This window comes from Lynx rufus, unplaced genomic scaffold, assembly GCF_022079265.1.
Source record: "Lynx rufus isolate CCGP_SWC_20201006 ecotype Redwood Valley unplaced genomic scaffold, mLynRuf1.p SCAF_16, whole genome shotgun sequence".
In the NCBI taxonomy this organism is placed as follows: Eukaryota; Metazoa; Chordata; class Mammalia; order Carnivora; family Felidae; genus Lynx; species Lynx rufus.
This window is the reverse complement of record NW_025814830.1, coordinates 11858101-11883620: the sequence shown is the minus strand read 5'-3', so window position 1 is coordinate 11883620 and position 25520 is coordinate 11858101. Positions and strand designations below refer to the sequence as shown.

Sequence of the window (25520 nt, the reverse complement as noted above, 5' to 3'; positions counted from 1 at the left end):
GGTGGGAAGTAAGCTGATTGCATGATGCTTCCTGTGCATGATAGGCTGTTTTTCCTTTTTCTACTTTTGTATATATATTAAATATAGTATATGTTACATTTATGTTTATATATATCTTTTGCCTTTCTTCCTTTTCTGGGACTTCCATTATGTTCACGGTGGTGTCCTTGATGGTGTCCCACATGACTCTGAGAGTGTTTATTTTTATTCATTTTTCTTCTGTTTTTTTATTGTTTGTTTCATATTGGTAATTTCTGTTGATCTGTCTTTAAGCTCACTGGTTCTTCCTCCTGCCATTTCAGATCTGCTGTTGAGCCCGTCTAGGTGAATTTTTTATTTCAGTTATTGTCATTTTCAACTTTAGAATTTCCCTTTTAAAAAAATTTGTTTCTTTATTGTCTCTCCTTTAATTATTTTTAGACATGTTTTCCTTTGTGAACATGTTTATGGTAGCTATTTGAAGTCTGTGTCTGCTAAGTTGAACTTCTGGGCCCTCTCAAAGACAATTTCTGTTAACCACTTCTTCCTGTGTATGGATCACACTTTACTATTTCTTTGTGTGTCACAATTTTTTTAGGTCATACATTTTAGCAACTCTGGATTCAGGTCCTGTCCTTCCTAGGTCTTTGTTGTTGATATATATTTTTTAAGGTTTTGCTTTTAAATCACTTTCCTGGGACAATTCTTTGGCCTCTGCTGCTTCTCTCTCCTCATGCTTCTGCTATTTTCTTAAAAAAAAAAAAAAATTCTTGTCTTAACTTTAAGCATAAGTTACTAGGGGTTGCCTTTGGTTCAGTATGGTTTAATGGTCAGCTAGTGCTTGGTCAGAGGTTGTGCTGAAAAAAAAAAAATAAGGCTTCCACTCTTGGCCAGTGGATGTGTGTGTGGGTTGGGGAATATTTTTAAGTTCAAGCAATTTAGGAATCTGCCCCAGCTATTGCTTTCTGCTTGGCTATGTGGTGTCTTTTCTGCGTATTCTTAAAGCCTCATGTTGCACCAGGTATATGTGGATAGCTAGGGCCTTCTCTAGTCTCTCCAGAACTTGTGTGCAGCCTTGTATGTATATGCATTCTTCAGATCAGCAGGGATGCAGGGGAGCTTACTAAGACCCACTATGGCTGTCTTATTCTGTGGATCTGTTCAATTCTGGCTTGTCTTTGTCTATAGGTCTGCTCCTTGCTCCCACCAGATTGTAACCACAGTCTAGCTGTGATCATGGTCTTTCCCATTTGTTTGCCACTGAGATTGCTGCTATTTCAGCAATCTCAGCGGGGCTTTTCCTTGCTCTGCTTGGAGTCAGTCAACCCCCACCCCCCTGCCCCCCAGCAGTGAAGTTTTCATGGCTTGCTCTGCTTTGGTCCGATTATAGCTCCGACTCTAGCACTGCTGGAGTGTGTGATGGGAGCCTGTGATGGGACATGTGACGATCATGTGATAGAAACAAGCTAAGTTAAATACCACATACCTACACTGTGCATACTCGGAAGTTCAACAGTTTCCCTTGAATAATGTTTCTCGGGTTATTGTACACCTTTGATTTCTAGAGTCCTCAGATGGCTGTATTTAACACTTCAGTTTTATTTTTGGATTTTAGAAGAAACAATTTTCTGAGCTCCTCATTTCATCATTCCAGAGGTCTGGTTGGCAGTTTTGACTTTTGATTTTCTGTTTATCTTAAGACATACCTAGAGGTATTTACAAATTTTCAAATTTCAAATGCAAAACCTGGCTTTACTTTGTGATCTGTTGGGGAACTTTAAAAATTGTTTTTGGGGGGCACCTCGTGGCTCAGTTGGTTAAGCATCTGACTCTTGATTTCGACTCAGGTCATGATCTCACAGTTTGTGAGGTTGAGCCCCACGTTGGGTTCTGCACTGATAGCATGGAGCTTGCTTGGGATTTTCTCTCTCTCCCTCTCTCTCTGCCCCTCCCTGCTTGGGTTCTCTCTCTCTCTCTTTCTCTCTCAGAATAAATAAACATTAAAAAAAAAACCTGTTTTTTGTTTTTTACTTTTTATTCTTTCTTACAAATAGTTGCAAACACAAGATATAGAGCAACATATATTATCTAATCATGACCAGTCTTATCTCATTTATATTCTGAATTCACCTTCCCCCCGCTGCCCCGCCTGTTATTTCAAAGCACACACTATATACATCATCTCCTTTCACCCACCAGTATTTCAGCATGTAGTTCTAAAAGGAGGTCTTTCTTTTTCTTTTTTATAAAATTTTTAAATGTTTATTTATTTTTGAGAGAGAGCATGTGCGCACGAGCATGGGAGGGGCAGAGAGGGGAGGACAGAGGATCCGAAGCAGGCTCTGTGCTGACAACAGCCCAAATGCAGGGCTCGAACTCACGAACCATGAGACCATGACCTGAGCCTAAGTCAGACACTTAACCAACTGAACCACCCAGGTGCCTGGAGAAGGTCTCTTTTTAAAAAAACGTAACCACAATACCATTATTATCACTAAAACAGTAGTAACTCCTGAGTAACGTCAGGTAGAGTTGGGGAGCTTTGAAAAATAAGATTCCCGGTCCAGTGAGATAAGACTTGGTGGGGGAAGGTCCAGGCTTCAGGATAGGTTAAACTCTCCAGGTAATTGTGACATGCAGCCGAAGTTGTGAACCATTCTTAGATTTCTCGTTAATCCTTTCCCAAAATTGTTCTTCCTTGATAGTTTAAATGCATTAGAGTCAGAGTATTGTGATAGGAGAAATTCTCTTTTGGAGAATTTAAGGTTTTTTTTTTTTCTTTCTTCTCCTAACATAGAATCAGTTTTTATGAACATTCAATGGATATTTTATAAAGACTGAATCTCATCTGCGTTCTGGTAAAAGAGTTTTATATAAACCTTTAAAACCAAGTTGCTAGTTTGTGTTATTTGAATTTCTCTAGCCTTATTTTTGGCCAGCTTTATCTGTTACTCTCCTAAAAGAAGTGTGTTCTCACAGTGATTATGATTTTGCCAGTTCTTATATTTCTAAATGTTTTAAACATTTAATTTCCTTCATAACTTTTTGCCATGTAGAGTGAAGGAAAACAGCAGCAGACTGTCTCCCTGCCGCCGCCCGTCCCACCAGCTCTTGCATTTTCCAGTCCTTAGTTGCACTTGGAATGTTTTCTGATGTTGGTGTCATCAGCTGTGTTGAGTTGACATCAAATGCCATTTCAGCCCTTCTGTCACAGGCCCTGTCTCTGCAGGGTTCATGTCAGGGACCCAGCCTTCAGCTGTGTCTTCAGTACAGCAGGACGTTGCCGCCTCCTGCCCACCCTCAGAAACACCTGCTGCATTTCTGATCATTGTGTGTGGTAGGCACTTTGGGGAAATACGCATATTAGAAGTGGCAAGCTGTGATTGAACACATGATTTTGCATGGCCCGGGTGTGTACTGGGCTAGTTCTCTACCCACTCCGTTAGTACCATTTGGTCTAGACACAGAGTCCCCCCCACTTCCCGGCTGTGTGATCCATGGCTCACTGTTTTTCCCAAAGGAAGTGCTAATAATTCATTTTGAATTCCTCTTGGGTTTTAATCCTTGGTCCAGAAATGATCTCTTTGAAGAAATGTTCCTCGGGAGGGAGAATCAGCCTTGCAGGGAGCTGGCAGGCAGCTGGAAGGGAGCTGCCCTTCCCAGCTTGCCCCAGTGGCCATGGGCTTCTGCCAGTCACATGTGCCACCTGCTTGGGCTCAACAAGGGATGCTTTGCAGTGACTTGCTCAAGACGACAAGGACAGGTTTGGACAGAGCTCCCTTTCCTTAAGGGAGAGTGACGGGGCCTTGATTTCGCGGGGGCTGGAGGGATGTCATTTGACCAGCTCAGAGTGGTGGGTCGTGGACTCCTGATCTGGGATTCAGGAGCATTCCTGTGTCTTCTGGATGACTTCTGCCACAGGCCTACCTCCCTGTGTGTTGCCCATCAGAGGCCAACTCTGTTCTCCAGTCTGCTGCAGGAGGGAGAGGCCGGATCATGTCGTGCCAGCCATTCAGGGTGGGGAAGTGGTTTTGATTCGCCTCCACCCTCCTCTCCAGTGTTTTCTAATGCTCAGAATACTGGCCAGGATTGTCTTGCTTCTGTGTGGCCTCCAGAGACTTGCACCTCTGCAGCCATTCTTGCTTGTTCTCCTCACCTGCCAAGCAGTCGGGGGTCGGGGGTGGGGCAGGTGTCAGTCGTGCAGATGAAAAACAGGGAGGGCTCAGGACTTTTCTATATCCCAGGGTTGAGGGCAGAGCCGTTCCCACAAGGCCAGAGGAGCAAGCACAGTGGTTGGAAACATGACTTCCCAAGGTGGACAGACCTGGGACTTAACACTGCTTACTGGGGAATTGGCTGCAGGTTACCATGCCCTTCTGGGCCTCAGTTTCCTCTTTGCAGTATTAGTTTCCCGGGGCTGCCATAACCAAGTACTAGAGACTGGGTGGCTCAAACAGCAGAAATTAATTGTCCCGTTGTTCTAGAGGCTGCAAGTTAGAGATAAAGGTGTCAACAGGGCTGATTCCTTTTGAGGCTCATGAGGAAGAATCTGTTCCGTACCTTACTTCTAGTTTCTGGTGGTTTGCTGATAGTATTTGGCAATCCTTGGCTTCTGCTGCATCACCTTAATCTCTGCCTTTATCTTCACCTTGTGTTCTCTCTGTGTATGTCTGTGTCCAAATTTCCCCTTCTTGTAAGAACACTAGACATATTGGATTAGGGTTACACCCAGTGTAGCCTCATTCTAACTTAACCAGCTACATCTGCAGCAACCCTATCTCCAAATAAGGTCAGATTCTAAAGTACTGAAGGTTAAGACTTCAACACATAAATTTGAGAGGGACATAATTCAACCTATCGCATTGGTCATACTGCCCATGCACCAGGGCTGTTGGGTTATTAGTTCATACCAATAAAGCACTTAGCTCCGTTCCTGTCACATAGTAATTGCTCAGTAATGTTAGTCTTATTGAGGGGCTTTGATGACCTCCTCTCTCGATGGAACCGTTGCCATACCTCCTGATTGACTCACTGCTTCTGTTCAAGCCTCTTCCGTTCCATTCTCCAGAGATAGAAATGAAGTCATATCATAGCTTGTTCATAAACACTCCAGTGATTTCCCATTTCTAGCAGTCAGGATCTTAGGGCTACAGGGAACAGAAAACCCAACCCAAACTGGTTTAAGGAAATTGAGAGATTATTGGCTTAACATAATTGAAGTCCAGGGGTAATCTGGTTTAGGTACAGCTAGATCCAGAGTTCAGATAATGTTATTACCAATACTGAGGTTTTTTTCTCCTTGATCTCTCAGATGGTTCCTCTGAGCTGTTTTTACTCATAACATTTAGGGCACCAAATGTGTGGGGTTTTTCCTCATACCAACCGATTCTCCAACTCTCCAGATGCCAACTGGGTATGTTGCCATTCAATTCATTTCTGACACTAACTACCCAGAGTTAGCACAGACCCTGCAGGTTAAGGGCTCAGTCCCACAAGACTGCCCCCACTTCAGACACCAGTAGAAAATTCCAGATTGCCACCTGTACTTCTGACCAACTGGCTGTAAATTGGGGTTCCAATAACCCCCTTCTCAGGTTTGATGATTTGCTGCTAGAATGGCTCACAGAACTTAGGAAGACACTTTCCTTACGTTTTCTGGTTTATTACAAAGGTTGTGACTAAGGAACAGGCAAATGGAAGAGATGCATTGGACAAGATCCAGGGGAAGAGGCACAGGGCTTCCATGACCATTTCAGGCACACCACCTCCCATGTGTTCACCAACCTGGGAGCTCTCCAAACCTGGTGTTGAGGGGCTTTTATGGAGGTTTCATTATGCAGGTACTGTTGATTAAATCACTGACCGGGGATGGTTAGCTCTATCTCCAGCCCATCTCCCTTCCTGTAGGTTGAGGGATGGGTGGGACTGCCAGTTCCAACCCTTTCACCATGCCTTGATCTTTCTAGTGACCAGCCCCTTTCCCGAAGCTATCTAGGGGCCTCTCAGCCAAGGGTGGCTTTATTAGCATAAATGCAGGTGTGGTTGAAAGGGGCTTGTTAGGAATAACACAAGATGTTCCCATCACCCCTGTCATTCAAGAAATTCTAACGATTTTAGGGGCACCTGTGTGACTCAGTCGGTTAAGCGTCCAACTTTGGCTCAGGTCATGATCTCGAGTTCGTGAATTCGAGCCCTGCATCAGACAATGTGCTGACACCTCAGAGCCTAGAGCCTGCTTCAGGTTCTGTGTCTCTGCCCCTCCCCTGCTTGTGCTCTTTGTCTCTCAAAAATAAACAAACATTAAAAAAGAATTTAAAAAATACATATATAAAAAAAGAAACGTTAAGGATTTTAGAAGCTTTGTGTCAGCAACCAGGGACAAAGACCAACTATATGTTTATCACAGTTCTGGTCTCAAGTTGGTTGTTCTCTGATAGTTACAAAATGATTGCAACAAGTCTCAGCCTCAGCCTTGAATTATGAGGCTCAAGTCCAGTGGAAAAAGAGAATGAAAGACCTTTCTCGTGGGACCTTCTCCAAAAGTTCTTAAATTCACTGTGTGTCGGCTTAGGTCATGTGCCGCAACCATTACCATTGCCACGACCGGGGGAAGACAGGATGCCTTCGTGGGCTTTGTTAGGCCGGGGTCAGGGCTGGAGCTCCCTGGATATCTATCTCGTGGCCTGAAAGTGGGGGCTGTCTGGACTCCAAGTGAAAATAGGGTGCTTTGTGGGAAGAAGTCCTTGTTGTGGCCTACACGTGCACCATGATGCGGCCCCTGCCAGTCTCGCTCACGGCGCAGCAGCCAGGCTTTCGTGTAGTTTCTGAAACAAGCCAAGCTGTTTTCCTACCTCAGAGCCTTGGTATGTGCTCTCCTCTGACCTTAAAATGCTCTCTGCCTGTTGGCTTTTCACCTGGCCTTGTCCTTCTTTGTTTATTTTTTTTTAAGTTTCTTTATTTATTTTGAGAGAGAGAGAGAGAGCACGCGTGCACACACATGAGCGTGAGCAGGGAAGGGGCAGAGACAAAGAGAATCCCAAGCAGGCTCAGTTCTGTCCACGCAAAGCCTGTCATGAGGTTTGATCACATGAACTGTGAGATCACCACCTAAACTGAAATCAGGAGTCAGCTGCTTAACTGACTGAGCCACTCAGGCACCCCTGGTCTTGTCCTTCTTATCCCTCAGATCGCATCCTAAATGTCAAGTCTTCTAAAAGGCCCTCCTGGACCATCCTGAATCTAAACTAGGGCCCCTGTTATTCTCACCTGGCAAGCCTTCAGAGAAGTTATCGTATTTAATTATACATTATGTTTACCTTTACATGTTTAATGTCTGTCTTCCCCACAGGAAGGTCAAGCCCAGGCCTATTTATATTCCCTCCCATTGCGTCCCCGATACAGAATAGGTGCTCAAAAAATACCAAAAAAACAAAAAACCAAAAAGGTTTATTAAATGAATGTGGTTGAATTGGAATGGTTTGCTCATTTAAAATTACTGCTAGCCTGTCACTGAACTGGAGCAGGGAATAATGACTAGCCGGAAGTATTAAAAACCTGAAAGGAAAGTTTTACTAGTTGATTAACTGAAATGCATGCTTCAGCCATATTTTCGTAGGCCTGTTGGCAGTAATGATGCCCAGAACTTCCTTTTAGAGTCTTGGGGCCAGTTGACCTCTCACCTACATCTCCTAACAATGAAAACTTCACGTTCACTGGAGTATGACAGTTAACACATGTTTTTAATTAGCCTGTTAGTCATCTTATATCTGAGGAGGCCAGGGAGTGGAAAGCTAAGGTCAAGTGTTTTGACCATGCTGCTTACACTTCAGAATCTCTGCGAGGAGATTCTTGTCAAGGATGGAAGCCTTGTTCCAGGTCACCCCCTTCTCTCCTAAAGCCACAGTCAGCCTCTTAGTGCAGAGTGAAGAGGTCGCCAATTTTCTTCCCTGGCAGAAGGCAGGTGTGGGAACGCTCAAGGATGTGGGGGTGTATCTTATGGAAGAGTTAATTTGGGCAGTCATCAGGTAAAGCAGAAATACTGTAGAGTGAGACCACCTTTAACCTTTCCTTAAGATGTCAAGCATTAGTAAAATAATAGATTTGGCTGCTGTAACAGACCCAGAATAGTAGTGGTGTAAATGAGAGAGCAGTTAATTTGTTGCTCATGAAACAGTTTGAGAGTGAGCAGCCCGGGGCTGACACGGCGGCTTCACAGTGTTGGGGGCTTGCCAGTTTGTCACTCCCCACTCCCGGGATGTTGCCCTCATCTGCGTGGTCCAGGATGACTCCCCACCGTCATGGGCATTCCAGCCCAGGGGAAGGGAGGATGTGAGAGAAGACAGAGCCTCCTTTAGTCTTAAGGCAGGACATTTTTTTTTTTTTTTTACTTAAAATTCATACAAAATTTACCCTTTTGAGTGTACCATTCAGTAGTTCTCAGTGTATTCACAAGGTTGTGCCCTATCATCACAATCAAATTGCAGAACGTTTTCATTACCCCCCACAGAAACCCAGAACCTATTCACTCCCCCTTTCCCCCTCCTCCCAACCCCTGGCAACCACTAATCTACTTTCTGTCTCCAGGGATTTGCCTGTTCTGGACCTTTCATGTAAACTGAATAATGCAATATCGGGCCTTTTGTGTCTGGCTTCTTTCACTCAGCATAATGATGGCCAGTACTTCATTTCTTTCTATGGCTGAGCATTCCTTTGTAGGGGTGTACCACATTTTGCTTCTCCATTCATCAGCTGATGGACCTTTGGATTATTTCCGCTTTTTGGCTCTTCTGAATGAAGTGTGAACTTTCATTTATGTATAAATTTTTATGTGAACGTATTCTTCTGTTTTCTTAGATGTATACCTAAAAGTGGAATTGATGGGTCATGTGGTGACTATGTTTTAACTTTTTGAAGAACAAGGCAGAGGTTCTTAATGTTGGTGTGCCAGGGACTTTCTGACATCTACTTCTCAAAAGTGAAAGTAAAGAGGTCATCTCCATCTACCCCTCTAAATTACTGGAGTTCAGTTCCTGAATTCTACCACGCTTCAAAGGGGTGACCAGAAGTCATACGCACCTCTTCCACTCCCATCTCATTGGTCTGAATTTGGTCAGGTGACCAAATTGCTGCAAGGGAGGCTGGGAACTATAGTCTTCATTCACATCAGCCATGTGCCTGGCTAAATGTAGGAGTTCAGTTATTAAAGGGAAAGGGAGAATGGGTATTGGGAGAAGAAGTCAATATTACACTATACCCCATGCAGCCAGTTTCTTTCTGAGGTCTGTTCTTTCTTCTGAGAAGCACCTGCCAAAGGAGTTTGCCTTTAGAGGCCACGTTGTATGAAAAATGTGCTTTTTGAAACACTAGATGCTACTCAGAGGGGCAAGCTGCTCCATGATGAACTGAGCTTGCCTGAGGGAATAACATATGCTTGACTCTCATCTCACATTCACACCAGAACAAATGCTCATGAAGTGGAATAGTGGACATCTGTGCTATTTAAATTATTTGTCCTTTTTTAGGGGGTGAGAGGATTGAGGGGGTCAGGTGCATCATTGAATATGTGTGAGGTAAACATTTGATGCAATGTCTTTGTACCTTTTTGCTGTGCCATAGATGTGTGGTTGGCTTCTCAAATGACCAAATGTTGGTATTGTATTGGAATGCTTGATTCTAAGTGTCAGAACTCATCTTAGATCACCTAAGGCAGATGGGGACTGATTTGTCAGCTCAGAATCCAAGAAAGTTAGCAACAAAGAGAGTGGGCAGCTTGGGTGTACAGAGGTAGGAAATTGCAGGACACGTATGGCCCATTGGCAAAGTGACCTCCCCATGGTCTTGGTTGTAGGGGTTGAAGAGCAGTGATACTGATGATAATAATGGTAACAGCTGGTCTTTATTGATCACTTACTGTATACCTGGCAGGGTGCATGGATGAATTCATTTTACAGCAACCTTGAGAGCTGGACCCTGCTGTGTCACCATTTTCCTGGTGCACAGGGATTAATTGACCCGCTCAAGATCATGTTTGTTTATTTGTGGCAGAGGTAGGATTTGTCCCCAGAGGGTCCACTTGTGGCCTGTGCTTTTAATTTACCTTAGGAGGAAGGAGAGGGGGAAGGTAAAGTGCAGGAGTAGAGGCTTGAAATTCTGGACAGAAGAATGTGTGTTTACTTTCATGCCTTTGTTTCCCCAGTATTTATTTTTAACGATGACTTTTGAGTTTCCATAATTGTGCCATCGCAGTGGTACATCTCCCCCCTCCTTAGCGCCACCATGTAAAAGCTCAAGTGACTACTGATCTCTTTCTCTATCAATTCTAGGCCAGCCCTCAGCCTGGTTTCAGGTTTTAAGAGCCAGTGTTTTACTGTCCTAGTTTTAAACATGAATTTTTAAAAAAAAGCAGTTGATTTGTTACTAAGCACATATTTACGGCGCGCACCAGGTGCCGGGGACACACAGGTACATCATTAAGCAAGCCCTTGCCCTCATGAAATTGACGATCTGGAAGGGAGGCAGAGGATTTAGACACTAAACAAATAACTTCACAAACATTGATTGCCACCGTGATAAATACCATAAAGTGGAAATATAGGGAACTTGGAGGGCATATTAACGTGTGGAGCAAAGGGCCAGACCCAGGGGTCGGGGAAGGTGGCGAGGGGGCTTCGTGAGAAGGTGTGTGTCTGTGCAGAGCCCTGAGGCCGAGAGGGCAGCATCTGGGCAGAGGGGAAGCAGACCACCTCCAGGGTGAAGTTGAAAGGCCTAAGTACTGGTGGTAACCTGCCAACTCCCGCTGGACTCTGAGGAGAATGCCTGCCGTCAAGGCTCCGCCCACCCCCTCCACCCCCACCCCCCACCCCCCCAGCAAGTCGGTTTCCTCATCTTTAAGATGGGAGTGGCGACTTTGGTCATGGTGTCCACTGCGTTGGTTCCTGTGAGGGGTAATTGAATATTGTAGACAAGACCTCTAGAGCTGCTCCAGGCATGCAGCAGGGGCTCTGTGGGTATTAAGTGATTAAACCTTTTATGTTGTGGGACTTAAAAACAGCTAATAGAAAACGAGAATCCAAGTTAGGAAAGTGCTTGACAGGTGGGCTACCAGACATGGTGTGGGGGTGTGAGGTGCAACCACTGGATACCACCCCCCGGGAGGCATTCAGAAATGTGTGGAGCCGTTTGGTCTCAAGGTAACATGGGGGCCAAGAATGTTAAATTTCCTGCAATGCAGAAGACTGATGTCGTAGCGCGGGATTGTTCCACCCAAAGTGCCGGCAGTGGTCCTCTGGGGACGGCATCCACTAACGTAGCTCTTTTGCTCTCCCTCCTGCTCCGGTTGGATTTCCTTCCCTACATGGAGATATGGCTGTGTGTGTAGGTTCAGGCTGCCCGTGAATGCCCCGGCCACCAGTTCCACCTCCTACAACGTTCACAAGCTACCCCCACCCTGTGGCACTGGGAAGCAGTGCCGGCTCACTGGCAGGTGTGAAACCAAGTAAATAGTCCTGGTTTATCAAGTCAGGGTTCTTGGGTTGCAGGCAATAGAAACCAGACTGGACACGTGCACTAGAAGTAAGACTGGGGTCAGGCAGCCCTGGGGCATCTTGAGGCGGGTATTCGGGGCCACGTCTTCAGGGCTGTCCTGGCAGAGGAGGAGGCGGTGAGGTGGCAGTGAAGACTGCAGCTGGCGTGAATCCCAACCTCACTGCTGCTTCACAAGTTTCCCAGTCTTTCTGTGCCTCGGTTTGTCAGCTGAAAGGGATAAACGTAGAGTTCCTGCGAGGACCCTGTAAGGTGACACTTGGGACTTTTAAAACAGTGCTGAGTACAGAGTATGTGGCTAGATAAAAGCCACTATTTTTATTTTATTCCTGTTATTATTATCATTATTTTGTTATTTGTGTCGTGAGTAGCATTAGTGTTATTTTTGTCAGCAGCTTGGAATTCACATTCCTGAGGAAGAGCAGCTGATTGGCCCAGCTTGGATCATGTGGCTGGACGGGGCCTGTGATTCGCCATGCTGGCCGCCCACTGCCCTACCCCCAGGCCCCTGGTTATTTGCCTGTTTTGTGCCATGGCCTGTGCTGAGCACAGAGGACACAGAGGAGACAGTGGTAACACAAGGTATCTTCCTGACAGGTCTCAAAGTTCAGAGGGAAAGAGCTGGAGAATGAGGATCCTGGTTAAGACCAAGTGCCTAGAACAACACTTGGTCCTTAGGAGGTCAGTAAATAGTTTTTTTTTTTGTTTTAAGTTTGTTTGTTTATTTATTTATTTATTTATTTATTGAGCGAGTGAGAGAGAGAGGACCAGTGGGGGAGGGGCAGAGAGAGAGGGAGACAGAATCTGAAACAGGCTCCAGGCTCCAAGCTGTCAGCACAGAGCCTGACATGGGCTCGAACCCATGGACTGCAAGATCATGACCTGAGCCGAAGTCGGATGCTCAACTGACTCAGCCACGCAGGCACCCCCCCACCCTCAGTAAATAATTCTTGAATGAACAGACACACAGGAAAACGCAAGAAGTTTATGGGAGCACACAACCAAAGCATCTATTCTCTATAGCCACCACTGATTTTAAAAGAAGCTCATTGGATGCACCTGCAGCTTCCAGGTAAAGCGCAGAGGGGCATGTGCCTGCATGTTCTCGCACACAGTAGATGTTTAATAAATGGCCACTGAATGATCTCCTAGGTGCGTAGCCCTGTGGCCCACCCAGTGTGATGGTTGGGGACAGACCCAGAATTGGGGAGCTGGCTGCCTTTTCTGTGGAACAGGATGTGTAGACGTGGCTCCAGGATGCATCTCTGTGGAATGCGGTTGCTAATACAAATGAACTTCCTCACGTCACAAGGCATCTATTATGTGAACAGTTGGATGACTCACTGTGGGCCTGGGCGGGCTCTCAAGGGGAGTTTCATAGCCGCGGTTACGTTTCAGGCTTCCCTTCAGAGAATGGCTTTTCTCCACAAAAAAAGACTCTTAATAAGAAAGATAATAATAGCTAGCACTTTCCAGGTGCCTGACACTGTTCAAAGGGATTAACCCATGGAATCCTCATTACATCCCATGAGGGCAGTATTAACATGATCCCCATGGCGCTGAGACTCAGGGAGGAAAAATACCTTTTGGGTTCCCAGCCAGTGAGGAAGAGAGTTGGTATTCTGGCCACGGTCTCTCACTCCAGAGCTTAGGCTCTTCACGCCATACAGTCTCCTTTCTCTCCGTAGTACTGAGTTTAAAACGGTATTTCATTAATTTGCACACGGTACCTCAGTGAAAAATAAAATCAACTTTCTTCCTTCCCCTGAAGCAGTCACAGAAGCAGAAGCCGCCACTGTGGTCTGTCTCCTTTCAGAAAGTCTCTGCGTATGTACGACTACTGTATAAATGCTGGCCAGACTCTCATCAACACCGAGGGCAGCAGACCACAATCCACGGGCCATATTTGGGTCCACTGCCTGTTTCTGTAGGACCCAGGCTTTTACACTTTTACATTTTTAACGGTTGAAAAAAAATCAAAAGAACATTTCATGACGTGTGAAATCACACGGCCTTTGGGCTTCCGCATCCATGAATAAAGTTTTACTGAAACACAGCCAAGCTCCTTTGGTTATGTATGGTGTGTGGCTGCGTCCACACCGACAGCAGAGGTGAGCAGTTGTGACAGAGACCACATGGCCCCCAGACTTAAAGTATTTACTCTCTGGGGCTCTGCGCAAAGGGTTTACTGATCCTTGCACCACACGCTTTTCCTTCTTTCCTTCAATAGTGTGTCGTAGAGCACTTTCCTTGCAAGGTGACTGTGTTCCCTTCCCCCTCACCCATTTGTTTCATGGAGACAGCTGGGCTGCAAATTGTGGGCCAAGCCCAGGTGTGCGGCAGGAGGTGGGTTGGTTGGTGCATCCACTCACGCTCACCCTAAGCGTTTCTTGGGCACCAGCTGCGTGGCAGGCTCCCGGCTGGCAGCCACAGCAGGTCTGGGCCTGCGCTCGGGAATCCACAGGCACGTGGGGGAGTCAGACATTCTCAGGCAGTCCCACCCAAGGATGCATTCCGGTGCCTTCTCTGACCCTCTCTGTCCATTACTCCTGCTTTGTTTTTACTTGTGACCCTTTTTAAAAATTAGGCCATGCATTTATATGCTTGAAAAGTCCACCTGTGTGTGTGTATGTGTGTGTGGACACACAGTGACAGGTCTTTCTCTGCTACTCCTTTTCCTGCTTGCCTTGTTCCTCCACCCCTTAAGCAATCATTTGTATTAGTTTTTGCATATCCTTCTAAAGTGTTTTAATGCAAATACTGATAATCTATTTTTATACCCCTTTTCCTTATACAAAATGTAGCAAACACCCTATCCTACACTTTGCAGTTTTTTGTTTCTTTTTTTAAATCTCTGTTTATCCAGTCCAGTGGTTGAACACTAGGAGTTAATTAGGGGAGAGAGAAAGGTGTGTATTGAGGAAGAGCATGTATTGAGAAAACAGCATAAACAGCATGTGTGGAGGTCCTGGGGAGTATGGCTTCCTCCAGGTAGAGGGAGGGCCTGTGAGCTAAAGCAAAGAGGAGGGCCTGTTCTGTCTGCCAGGGCCTGAAGGTCGAGGGAGGAACTGTGGCCTTGATTCTAGGAGCACCTGGGTGTGAGGTTCTGCTCTGTTTCCTTACATGCCCTGCTTTTCTCTGTGGCCAAGTGCATGTGGCCTTTATCACGTGTGGCAAAGGAGAGGCCAAGAATGTCCTTGAGATCAGGTTATTGACTGTGGTTGATAATGAAAGAAAATTTCTCTTGTAAGCTCTTCCTAGGAGTTGTGATCTAGTATCTAGTGGTTTGCAGGCCTGTGCCTCTGGCCTCAAGGGTCCTTACCAATCATGAGACACAGGACAAGTCCATCACCTCTCGTCTTTTCAGTAGACACAGTCACAATACCAACCACAGGGGTTTTTGGAGGCTGACACACACACCGTGCTCAGTTCCGAGGTTGCTACATAGTAAATGCTCAATATGTGGTAATGAGGGCTTCATTTATTTTTATAGGCTTGACTTGGGCTCACACTTAACATAGCTCACAATGAAGACTTTTGATTTGGGAGCCTGATCACCTGGATACTGATAACCCCTCTCTGCCAGTTACTGTCTACGTTGGGCAAGTAACGTAACCCCTGCGTCTTGGTTCTTTGCTGAGGAGGAAAGGAGTTAACATTTGTATTGCACTTAAAATAGTGCATGCAAGTAGTGACATCAGTGGATGCCAGCTATTATTATTATTATTATTATTATTATTATTATTGTTACTGCACACACTCTGCTTTCCGTCAGAGTCTCTACATTAGGCTCTGGGGAACTTAATGTCAGTGATAGCAGTGCCACCATCATTTCAGGGAAACAGTGCCCTTTGTTACCATTAACACCTCACCACTTCCAAAAAACACCCTTCTACAAATACCTGGAGCAAAGGATTGTCAAGAATGGTAATTCCACTAGACTTCTCTTTATATGTCATGGGCCATATAAAACTACGTGACTGCCCTTAACTGCAAGGACGGCTGGGAAATCTAGAATTTTCCTAATTGTCTCTCCCAGTAGAATAGAAATGCGTTGGGGCGCCTGGGTGGCGCAGTCGGTTAAGCGTCCGACTTCAGCCAGGTCACGATCTCGCAGTCTGTGAGTTCGACCCCCGCGTCGGGCTCTGGGCTGATGGCTCAGAGCCTGGAGCCTGTTTCCGATTCTGTGTCTCCCTCTCTCTCTGCCCCTCCCCCGTTCATGCTCTGTCTCTCTCTGTCCCAAAAATAAATAAACGTTGAAAAAAAAAATTTAGAAATGCGTTATCACAGGGGTGCTCCGTAAGTATTTGCAAGTCTAACCATCAGGAGGGGCTCTCCTCCCAGCATATGACACACGTCCACATTGTTGGGGTTGATTTGCAGAAAGTGACCCATGGATTGTGGCAGAACTCCTGGCCTCCAACCTGAAGTGCTGGAGGAAAGTTTGTGAGGGACACAGTTCTAAAGCCCCTTGAGTTGTATCCGTCTAATCAGGGCAACAATTATACCTCCTAGATCAAAGTCGAGAGGCAGGCTCTGTGGAAGAGTGCCTAGAGCAGCTGGAGAAAGGCTGCAGAACCGGTTTTTTTTCCGTGCAGGTCTGTTTACCTACTTGCCTGTTTGCCTAGAGGACCATCCCATTGGCTCCTAGAGGCCTTCCAGGTCATCACCTCCCTTGGGCTGGGCCTCTTTTTGCAGATGGCTGGGCCCCCTTGGGCCAGGGAGTGCCTACTGTGTGTCAGGGCACTGTCCAGGGTGCTGGAGATAACAATAAGTAACACTGTGCACCGACCATGTGCCAGGCATTGCAGGTGCTTGGTTAACTCAGTTAACCCTCTCAGCAGCCCCAAGAGATGGGTCTGCATTAGGCCCATTACAGACATGTGAAAAAGCAAGTCTTAATTAAAAAAAACAAAAAAACAAAAAACGGGGCTCCTGGGTGGCCCAGTTGTTTGGGTGTCTGGCTCTTGGTTTCAGTTCAGGTAATAATCTTACAATTCAGGGATTGAGCCCCGTGTCAGGTGCTGTACTGACAGTGTGGAGCCTGCTTGGAATTCTCACCTTCTCTGCCCCTCTCCAGCTTGAGCTCTTGTTCTCTCTCTCAAAATAAATAAACTTAAAATCAAAACCCTTACTTTTCATAATGTTCATTTTTTCAAATTGAATATCTGGTATTTCAGAATAACATGAACCTTTTTATTGATGGCTTATTTTGTTAGCCTAATTTTTTTTTTTTAGTATTTATTTATTTATTTTGAGAGAAAGAGGGGGAGAGAGAGAGAGAGAGAGAGAGAGAGAGAGAGAATATGAATGAGCCAGGGAGGGGCAGAGAGAGAGGGGACAGAGGATCTGAAGCTGGTTCTGTGCTGACAAGAGAGAGCCCAATGCGGGACTAGAACTCCTGAAACATGAGATCATGACCTGAGCCGAAGTCGGATCCTTACCCAACTGACCACCCAGGTGCCCCTAGCCTGATTTTTTTTTAATAGTGTTTGCTTTTCAGAGCACTTTCAGATTCATAGCACAATGGAGGATACCCCCTATCCATGCACGGTATGGGGGTGCATACTTACCCCACCCATGCATGGACCTCCCCTGTTATCAACATCATCCACCAAAGTGGTACATTATTACAATTGATGAACCTACAGAGACATGGCGTCATCACCCAGAGTTCATAGTTTACAGACTCTTGGGGTACAGTCTGTGAGTTTGGACAAATGTATAATGACACATACCCACCATTGTAGTACCATACAGAGTAGTTTCACTGCCCTAAAAATCCTGTGTGCTCCACCAGGTCATCCTTTCCTCCTCCTAACCCCTGGCAATCATCAATCTCTTTGCCGCCTCCATTGTTTTGCCTTTCCCAGGATGTTGTATGATTGGAATAATACAGTATGTAGCCTTTCCAGATTGGCTTCTTTCACTTAGTAAATACACTTAAGGTTTCTCTATGTCTTTTTACGGCGTGAGTAATATTCCACTGTTTGGATGTACCAGAGTTTATCTGTTCATCTACTGAAGGACGTCTTGGTTACTTCCAGCTTTTGGAAATTATGAATAAAGTTGCTATACACATCTCTGCAGGTTTTTACATGAACAGAAATTTCTAACTCCTTTGGGTAAATACCAAGGAGCATGATTGCTAGATCGAATGGTAAGAGTATGTTTACTTTTATAAGAAACCACCAAATTGCCTTCCAAAGTGGCTGTACCATTTTGCATTACCATTAGCAGTGAATGGGAGTTCCTGTTTTCCCACATCCTCACAAGCATTTGGTGTCAGTGTTCTGGATTTGGCCATTCTACTAGGTGTGTGGTGGTATCTCACTGTTGTTGTTTCTAAGTAAGCTCTATGCTCATCATGGGACTTGAACTCATGACCCTGAGAGTCACATACTCTACTGACTGAGCTAAGCAGGTGCCCCTCTTGTTTTAATTTGCATTTCCCTGTTGAATATAATGTGGAGCATCTTTTCATATGCTTGTTTGTCATCTGTGTATCTTCTTTGGTGAAATGTCTGTTAAGATATTTGGCCCATTAGGGGCGCCTGGGTGGCTCAGTTAAGCGTCCGACTTTGGTTCAGGTCGTGGTCTCACGGTTTGTGAGTTCGAGCCCCACGTCAGGCTCTTTGCTGACAGCTTGGAGCATGGAGCCTGCTTTGGATTCTGTGTCCCTCTCTCTCTGCCCCTCCCCGACTTGTGCTCTCTCTTTGTCTATCAAAAATAAATAAACGTAAAAAAATAAATTAAAAAAAGATATTTGGCCCATTTTTTAAATCTTTTGCAAATATTTTCTCATAATCTGTGGCTTGTCTTCTCATTCTCTTGACATTGTCTTTAACAGAGCAGAAGTTTTGAATTTTAGTGAAGCCCAGTTTCTCAACTCTTTTTTTCATGGATTATGCCTTTGGTGTTGTATCTAAAAAATGATCACTATACCCAAGGTCATCTAGGTTTTCCCCTGTGTTATCTTCTAGGAGTTTTAGGATTTTTTGTTTTACATTTAAGTCTGTGAACGGTCCATTTTGCATTAACTTTTGCAAAAGATGTAAGGTCTGTGTCTAGATTCGTTTTTCTGCATGTGGATGTTCAGTTCCAGCACCATTTGTCTAAAAGATTATCTTTGCTCCATTGTGTTATCTTTGCTCCTTTGTCAAAGATCAGTTGACTGTACTTATGTGGGTCTATTCAGTTCCATTAATCTATTTGTCTGTTCTTTTACCAATACTACACTGTGTTAACTACTGTAGCTTTGGTGTTTGTTGTTTAATTTTTCTTTTAATATATTTTTTTTGATAGAGCATGAGTGGGGTTGGGGCAGAGAGAGAGGGAGACACAGAATCCAAAGCAAGTTCCAGGCTCTTAACTGACAGTACACAGCCCGACTCAGGGCTCGAGCTCACAAACCATGAGATCATGACCTGAGCCAAAGTTGGATGCTTAACTGACAGAGCCACCCAGGCGCCCCTTAACTACTGTAGATTTGTAATTGGGTATTATCAGTCCTCTGACTTTGCTCTTCTTCTTCAATATTGTTTTGTCTATTCTAGGGCTTTTGCTCTCCATGTAAACTTTAGAATCATTTTGTCAATATTCAGAATCACTGGGATTACATTGAATCTACAGATTAAGTGGGAAAGAACTGATATCTCTTTTTTTATTTTTTTATTTTTTTTTTGAGATGAGGTTTCACTGTGGTGCCCAGGCTGAAGGCACTGGCTGTTCACAGGCATGATCCCACTACTGACTAGCACAGGAATTTTGACCCTGCTCCATTTCCAACCTGGGTTGATTCACTCCTCCTTAGGCAACCTAATGGTCCCCTGCTCCTGGGAGGTCACTGTACTAATGCTGAACTTAGTGCTAACACCCAGTGGGCATCCTCATGCCTCAGCCTCCCGAGTAGCTAGTACTACAGGCATGCGCCACCACACCTGGCTGGAAAGAACAGATACCATGACAACACTGAATCTTACTATTTATGAACATAGAATATCTCTCCATTTATTTAGTTCTTTGATATCTTCCATCAGAATTTTATAGTTTTCCTCTTGTACATATTTTGTTAGATTTATACCTAAGTATTTCATTTTGAGGGATGCCAATGTACCAAGGTATTGAGTTTTTAATTTCAAATTCCACTTTTTCATTGCTGGTATATAGGAAAGCAATTGAGTTTTTATATTGACCTTGTATCCTACAGCCTTGCTATAATCAACTATTCCAGGAGCTTTGTGTTTTCTTTTAGTTTTTATTTGATTCTTTAGGATTTTCTACACTTATGATCATGTCATCTGTGAACAAAGACAGTTTTATTTCTTCCTTTCCAATCTGTATACCTTTTATTTCCTTTTCTTGTCTTATTGCATTAGCTAGGACTTCCAGCATGATGTTGAAAAGTAGTGGTGAGAAGGGGCATCCTTGCCTTGTTCCTGATGTTAGTGGGAAAGCTTTGAACTTCTCAAATCAACTACAATGTTACTGGGGCACATGGGTGGTTCAGTTGAGCATTCAACTTCAGCTCACGTCATGATCTCATGGTTCATGGGATCGAGCCCTGTGTCAGGGTTTGTGCTGACAGTGCAGAGCCTGCTTCGAATTCTCTGTCTCCCTCTCTCTCTGCCCCCCCCACTCATGTGCATGCACTCACTCTCTCAAAAATAAATAAACATTAAACATTTTTTTAAAAATTAACTAAGATGTTATAGACTTTTTTTTTCATTCATTAGTTCACCTAAGCCAAATGTTTGGAAGGTGGGGACCTTGCATCCACATCCCTTAGCCCAATTCTGACCATGCGATAGGTTTTAAAAACATTTCTGAATGAATGAGTCAGTAAATGATGCACGTGGTACAGTGAACAGCTAAACAGAACTTACATGGAGTATCTTCTGGGCAGATGTCAAATCAGGGTTAGAGAGGCACTTAGAGAGGTGGAGGGCAGTGACTGAAAGCAGACTCGAGCCATGGGCTGAGGTTCAAATCTGCAGCTTACTTGCAAGGCAGTGCCCTTTTCAGGACTTCAGCGTTCTCATCTGTGAAGTGGGGATAATAATAGGACCTACCCCTGAGGTGGCTGTGAGGGTTAAAAGAGTTGGAATTGTAAAGTGTCTGTCTCACAGGCACATGTGTAAGAGTTATCTATTGCTAGTGGGCCTTATGTGGGAGTTTTGAACAAGAAGAGTGATTGAGTTTTAGCTTCAAGTATGTGGAGTAACAGCAAGCTCGATTCCAGGGGAAGGTGAAGTTCAATCCAGTTCAACCAGTGACTTCAGCCAAAAACAGCTGTCCAGCAATGATCTTGTATTTTATATATAAAATATAAAATTTTATACCCAACTCTGATCAACAAATTTGCTTAGTACAGATCTGGTTATAGAGGTGGAATTGGTGGGGTTGTGAGCAACTATGTGTTCTTTGTGGGAGAAGCTGGGAGAAAGATACAGCTGGGCTGAGTCTCCTGAGAATAATGAGTCACTTTCTCAGATGCCCTGTTTTTCCAGTCTCAGGGAGCACTGCCATAAGCCCTGTGCAGGGGTGGCCTGGGCAATGGTTAAGGGCCCTGCGCTGCATTTGCTCCTTTACTAAATTGTGACCTTGGGCAAGTGACATCACTTTCTCAAGCCTTGGTATCTGTCTCCGTAAAATGAAGAACAAGTTCATCACAGGCTTATTAGTGAGCCTTGAACCAGTGAAGCACCTTGTACAGTTCCTGGCACATAGTAAGTGTGCATTAAAGCTGCATTAATATTATTGTAATTGTTTTTGTTGTTTTTATTGTTCTTTGGTTGCTGTGGAATATGGCTGGTCCCATACTCCACAAATAGAGTTTACAACTCTAGCAAACTAGAGCCTGTTGTTCTGGTGAACCCTTCCGAAGAGAGTCATCATTTCCTTAAACTGACTAGAAATAAAGATTCATGTATTCATTCAGCAATATTTAGAGGGCTTCTGCTCTGTGTCAGACACTCAACTAAAAGAGGATACTGTGTGATATGAGCAATTGGTGAGAGGGGTACCTTAGTGGGGTTAGGAAGCACCTGTCTAAGGAAGTGACATTTGATATGAGATTTGAAGGATGGAAAGGGGCCAACCATGCAAAAAGTTGAAAAAAGAGGGTTCCTGGCAGAAAGGACAGCAGGTACAAAGGCCCTGAGGTAGGAATGAGTTTGGCAAGTTGGAGGAACAGAGAAGAGGCTGGCATGGCTTGAGTTGGATGAACAAGATTGAGAATGTGATGGGAGAAGTTTGTAGGCCCTGAGTTTGCTCCCTGAAGCCTCCACTTTCTTCCATCCATGAGAGTATTTGGAGGAAAGGGCTGTGGGAGGCTGATTTTGGCATCTGGGAAGAGGTATGAGGGGACCAGAGGCCTGGCACCTGCCTCGCTCCAACTTTCTGAAGGCCCTTACTCAGAGACTCCAGTCCATGAGGAAAAGACCCTTTACCCCAGAGCTAGGTTCCCTGATTTAAAAAACTTTTTTTTTAATGTTTTTACTTACTTTTTTTTTTTTCAACGTTTATTTATTTTTGGGACAGAGAGAGACAGAGCATGAACAGGGGAGGGGCAGAGAGAGAGGGAGACACAGAATCGGAAACAGGCTCCAGACTCTGAGCCATCAGCCCAGAGCCTGACGCGGGGCTCGAACTCACGGACCGCGAGATCGTGACCTGGCTGAAGTCAGACGCTTAACCGACTGCGCCACCCAGGTGCCCCTGTTTTTATTTACTTTTGAGAGAGAGAGTGTGAGTGGGGGAGGGGCAGAGAGGGAGGGAGACACAGAATCCAAAGCAGGCTCCAGGCTCTGAGCTGTCAGCACAGAGCCTGACACGGGGCTTGAACCCACGAACCACGAGATCATGACCTGAGCCGAAGTTGGACGTTCGACCGACTGAGCCACCCAGGCACCCCCTAGGTTCCCTGATTTTTTAGACAATAGTGTGGTTTACATTTTTATCCCAAAGGTGGTGGCTCAGCTGTGCTTTTTTTTTTTTTTTTAATATATTTATTTTGAGAGAATCCCAAGCAGGCTCTACACTGTCAGCACAGGGCCCTATGTGGGGCTCGAACTCATGAACCGTGAGATCATGACCTGAGCCAAAATCAAGAGTTGGACACTTAATTGACTGAGCCACCCAGGCGCCCCAAGCCCAGCTGTGCTTTGATGCTCTGTGTCTGAAGCCTACTTTCTTCTTCCCCAAAGTAGGACAACCGAAAGCTAGCTGCCCTGGCAAAGTGCCAGAGAACAGCGCAGCCAAATGGAGCCTGTTTCTTGGGGGGGGGGAGGGGAGGGGAGAGGCGGGGATTAATGAGCTCTTTCCTTTGTGCCAGAGGTAAGGAAGGTATTAAAATACCAAGGCTTGGTACAATAGAGCAGCAGGTAGACTCCTAGACTTGGGTTTCAGCTCTGACTTCCCCACTTCCCCGCCCATGGGACCTTGGGCAAATGATTTACCTGTGCCTTGCCTTTGCTTTCTTGTCTGTAGAATGGGGACAGTAGTTCCCATGCTTAGAAAAGTGCACACAGGAAGTGCTGGCTATAATTATCATCACCTTGCGATTTTACGTCACAGTGAGATGAAGTCCTCTTTCCTCTAGTTGTTCATGAACAGTTACGATGCTCGGATTTGACTCCTGTTTCTCCGCATCGGCCAGATTCTTGCGCAGAAGCTTGGTGTCTGATAGACAGCCGGGTCTCGGGTGCCAGAAGCAGCTCTGCCCCTGGGTGGTGGGGCGGGAGGTGGAGGGGTGGAACAGGTTATTTGATGCCAAGAAGCTGAGGGTTGATGGGATATCTGTCGCTAGAGATCGAGGACTGTGTGGAACCTCCACCCTCCACAGTGGCTGCTCCCTCCAAAGGGCCAAAGGGCCAAAGACCCAGGAATGGAGATTTTCTCAGAGCTCCCTCATTTGCATTCACTGAATGTACCTGAGAACCACCTAGGAATCTTGCTAAAATGCAGATTCTGACTCATCAGGTCTGGGGAAGGACCGAGGACCTGTGTATCCAAGGAGCTCCCAGGGGATACCAATGCTGCCAAATGCCCCTGCTCCTTGGACCACGGCTCCTCCCACTGGACCCCTCTCACTGAATCCAGTCTGCATTTTCACCAAATCCCTTGATGATTCACTATTTTTTTTTTGCACTTTGAGAGCCTAGATCCAGGGTTTCTCAACCTCAACACTGTTGGCCTTTTGGGTGGGATCATTCTTTGTTCTGGGGGCTGTCCTGTGCACTGTGGGACTGACCACTGACCACGGGATGCAAGTAGCAGCAGTGCCCTGCCCCCACTCGTGACCATCGAAAGTGTCTGCACATGTTCTCTGGGGTAGGGGTGGCAAATCACCCCCAGATGAGAACCAGTGGTCCAAAGCCCTCAAGCCTAGCTGTGCCCACAGATGCAGCAGAGGTCGTGGCTACTTTCATTCTGGGTGGGGTCCGGATCCACACCAAGCCTTCCTACTCAGGATGCATTCTTTAACTTGTTAACATCACCGCTCATTGGTGCAGCACATCCAGGCTGGGCCTTGGGTTTCCACCCACCCAGTGAAGGTGCTAGGTCCTTACTGAGCCAGCCTTAGAGGTGAGGATTTGGGGTTCACTGCTGTGTTTGTTGATGTTGCTTAGAAAGACAACCATGGGGGCCACCCACCTGGCCTCTTGTTTGGCCTGGTGTCTGTTTGCATGAGTAGAGCTCATATGTTTACTTAGGGTTCTGTGTGACGGGGTCAGGGAGGCACCTTCTCTGATGTGTCCTCTGCAGAATTCTAGAGTGGTGTCGGCTCCTGTTTCTGTCACTGCTGAGCCACCCTGGAGTGTTTCTGAGTCATTTTATACCACATCTTGATCTCTGTGACCAGATGGACTAGATCACCAGACGCCTGGGGACAGGGATAGAGGCATCTTTTTTTGGTTTGTCAGGTCTGGCAGGTGGTAGGTGCTCTTGTTAAATAGATCTGAAGGCCTCATTCAGTCACTGGATGTCTCTTTGGGGGGCCTCTGGTGTGGCAGGCACCACCTTGGGCACAGCATGAAAGGGGAAAGCAGCAAATTGAGACAATCAGAGGGTTCTCTTCACACAAGACCCTGATCGTGGAGGGAGTGTTTATTGAATTCCGTCTCCTGCCAAGTCCCGGAGGTCTGGAACACTAGCCTCACCTTCATGGAGCTTTCTGTTTGGTCTGGGGGTATGGACGAAGTATAAACATATAAACAACCAAACAAGCCAAATAATTGCAAGTGGACTGTAATTACTTCTGTCTCATGGCTGGTCAGCAGGTCTTTTAAGAGAGTCTGCTTTTTCTTGATGTGTAGCTGGTGGGTGATCGCAGGGTCTCAGAGGCCCAGTGGACATCTCTACCCACCTAAGGGGTGGGAGTATGTTTTATTGGGTCACTCACACTAATAGTAGCAAACGTTTATATAGCTCTGGGTGCCAGGGCCGATTCTAAGTGTTTTAAATTCCCACAACCTTATGATGTTGTACTATCATTATTCCCCTTTAACAGATGAGGAAACTGAGGCACAGGGAGGGGAGATAACTTACCTGAGATCCCACAGCTGGTAAATGGCAAAGCTGGGATTTGAACCTAAGCTCTCTGTCTTTAGAGTCCTTGCCCTTATGCACTCTGTGAACGCATTAGGCATTTGGACAGGACCAAGATGGCTCACTGATCGATCTGTCTGGAGACCGGAGGAAGGCTCTGCTGGTGCAGAAAGGGGAGCACCAGTGGCAGACCTTCAGGGAAGAAATACCTCCTCACACCCCCAGAGCAAAGGCCATGGAGCAAAACCTAACAGAAGGGCAAGGGAGAGAGCAGTGTCACTGGTCAGTTACCATCACCCTGGAAAGACCTGGCCTGGCTCCTGGAGCCCCCCTGCAACATGAGTTCAGTGGGTTCATTGCTGAGGAGGGGGATGTGCTGATAGCTTCCTGGGGACCGTGCAGAGTAGCAGTTACCAGGAAAAGTGTGGCTGCTGAACTCTGTACTGCGC

General features: G+C 45.7%; 1 protein-coding gene across 2 annotated transcripts in view; it reads left to right on the top strand.

Moving 5' to 3' along the window:
- SIPA1L3 (signal induced proliferation associated 1 like 3) overlaps positions 1–25520 on the top strand; it is a 240854-nt gene that overhangs the window by 41637 nt on the left and 173697 nt on the right. The gene's annotated exons all lie outside the window — the stretch shown is intronic.